The 3,009-nt window shown below is 30.3% G+C and overlaps 1 long non-coding RNA gene across 1 annotated transcript; it reads right to left on the minus strand.

Annotated features, from left to right (window-relative positions):
- Positions 1–1,178: 1,178 nt before the first annotated feature.
- Positions 1,179–2,918, minus strand: LOC147509955 (uncharacterized). The gene is made up of 3 exons (XR_015216688.1): positions 2,770–2,918; positions 2,291–2,360; positions 1,179–1,422 (listed from the first exon to the last, which is right to left on the minus strand). It is a non-coding gene; the product is annotated as an uncharacterized LOC147509955 (long non-coding RNA).
- Positions 2,919–3,009: the final 91 nt, after the last annotated feature.

Below are 3,009 nucleotides of genomic sequence, written 5' to 3' on the forward strand. Positions count from 1 at the left end.
TAACCATTGTTTGTACACCTAATATTTATTTTATGGTTTTCCCCACTATATTATAGGTGCACATATAAGTTCAGGGTTTAAGGTTTATGGGTAAGGTTTTGTACTTTATAGAGATATGAATGAAATTGAATTTGAACAAATTTTTTTTTTCAAAATTTATTATTCAATTTTGGCTAACAAAATTATTTTTGGAATTTAAATACACGACTTAGTTTAGGATTTAGGGTTTATAAACCGTTTAGTTGGACAAAATTGGTCAATTTTAAGTAATTTACTAAAATTTGGTCCACATTGGCTAACAAAATCTTGATTTTAAGAAAATAATTAAAAAAACATTACAAACCATTGTTTGTACACTTAAATGTACATATTTATTTTATGGTCTTCCCCACTACACTATTGATGTACATATGAGTTCAGGGTTTAAGGTTTATTGGTAAAGTTTTGTACTTTATAGAGATGTGAATGAAATTGAATTTGAAAAACATATTTTAACTTTAATTCAAAATTTATTATTGAATTTTGATTCACAAAATTATTTCTGTAATTTAAATACACAACTCAGTTTTGGGTTTGGGTTTAGAGTGCATATAATGAAATTTCCAACCCAAAATTTAAAATTTGAATTTGAATTTAAAATTTTAGTCAAATTTCAAACACAATATTTTGGTAATTTGGTTTGTATTCTTCATTTCATGTTCAATACAATATGAAACACATGAATTGAATTGAAATTTGAGTTAGTGATAATGTACACAAAATCAATTTGAAATTCAAAACACAAAATTTGAATTGAAATTTCTTATCCAAAATTTCAAATTGTAAATTGGATTTTAAATTTCGGTGAAATCTCAAAGCCCGCCCAAAATTTGAATTTGAATTTTGAAATTGAACACGGAAACGATATTTTTGGGCTAATATTTGACATCCGTGTCAGCCTAATAGAGCTAACATTATGACCTTCAGTAAGTTGGACTGTAACGTCCCAAAATCAATAAAGATTACGAGGCATTAATAAGATTACTTTCAACATTAAAATTTAAATAAACCCTCATATATTTTTTTTTTCTACAAAAATCTAGCAAAGTTTCCTTTGTGTATTCAACATTTCATATACCTAAACCTATCATAACCTGAAAAATCAAAATAACCTAATATTCATATATCAACCCTTCCAAGTTATATAACTTTACCTAGTTTGAAAACCAAAACATATCTATATACAACGCGAACCAAATATATTCAACCCCATCAAAACATATACACAACACCTTCCAAAAGATAAAGTATTGACTACACTACCAACATATACATACATGAAAATAATAGGTTAACTATAAACAGCTTCACTCCAAAGCTTCTACTCCTTGTGCTGCTCTACATACTCCACTAAACTCGTACTGCAATCTTCGATAGTTATATCTGAAAAAGGGAGATAGTGGGGGGGGGTGAACAAAAGTCCAGTAGGAAGATACAACTGCTATTAATCATCATAAAAACATTTCACGCATATATATAATATTCTAGTATAAGCTTAAACATTTAAATAACCAATTTAACCTTCATAGCAATATCTACCACAACCTGTGTACCTTCCACAAATCAAACCACATTCTAATTAATCTACAGAGATAAATGGATGCCCAGAAAAGTATGTGGGATTTCCCAGATTACGTTAAGAATGTTTTCATCTATTAGAAACCCCATAACCGCTAAGAGATGTATTCCTTAACCATCCAATATAATTCTTTGTTACCGGATGAATACAAAGAATTATATATAAGGAATCGCAAACAACCCTCTTCCAAACATCCTAGAGTATCGATATACAAGTATTTAGAATAAACTATGGCCCACGAGCTATTTAAACGACAAGCCTGCGGCTAATATTAAATGACAAAGCCCGCGGCCTATTTAAACGACAATGGCCCACGACCTATTAAAACGACAAGCCCGCGGCTAATTTAAATGACAAAGCTCGCGGCCAATTTAAAAGACAAGCCCGCGGCTAATTTAAAAGACAAGCCCGCGGCTAATTTAAATGACAAGCCCGTGGCTAATTTAAATTACTTACACCCTTAATCAATACTTACCATTCTTCAATCCTGTAATCATAACTGATAACTCAATAATATAGCAAGTTACCCTATCAACTAACTTCCATCTCTCAAACCAATACCATACATAGTCAATCATTCTACAGCACAACCAAGAAATCACAGGCATCACATCCAAATATCATACAATATATATTTTTCATAAATGACTAAGAGAAGTAATATTCACGTACCTTCTACTCGCAACTGAAACCCAAGCCTCGGTTAACTCGTAAACCACTAGTTCTCTTCCATTCCAAACCACTGAAATAAATATTGGTAACTTATATTAATCATTAAGTCATACTCTAAACTTACAAGAATTCTCTAGTTTCTAACCATAATACCAAACACTACTACACTCTACATGATTTAAAATTCATCGACGAAAATCGAAATACACTCCACTATTACTGTTCATATCCTCCATTCAATAAAATCAACTAACACAATGAAAATTACAACTACTCAACTTCAAATTCGTGTTTCTACAAATACCTAACAAAAACCCATGAAAAATTATGTCTAAACACTTAAAAACTAAAGAATATAGTATGGTTCTCATAGCATAATGATAGGGTAGTGTTTAAATCATAAATTTCTACTCAAAATATGATTCTAGATGATAACAAAAGAAGAAGAAGCAAAGAGGATGGAAAATCAGCAAACTTACCACTTAAAAGCTTTAAATTTCGTCACCCAAATCAACACCAAAACCACCCTAATCACCTAGAGAAGTCAATTCAATCATTTCTAAACAAAACCCCTCTAAATTTTGTTTGAAAACGCAAGCTTTCTTTGAATATCGAATATGCTTTCTTTTAAAACAAAAAAACTCTGTTTCTGTAAAAGGCTTTATGTTTATCTACTAAAACTCTTAAACAAATAACATATTTATTATAATGCCCTCCCT

Source organism: Coptis chinensis, chromosome 3 (genome assembly GCF_015680905.1).
Source record: "Coptis chinensis isolate HL-2020 chromosome 3, ASM1568090v1, whole genome shotgun sequence".
NCBI lineage: Eukaryota > Viridiplantae > Streptophyta > Magnoliopsida > Ranunculales > Ranunculaceae > Coptis > Coptis chinensis.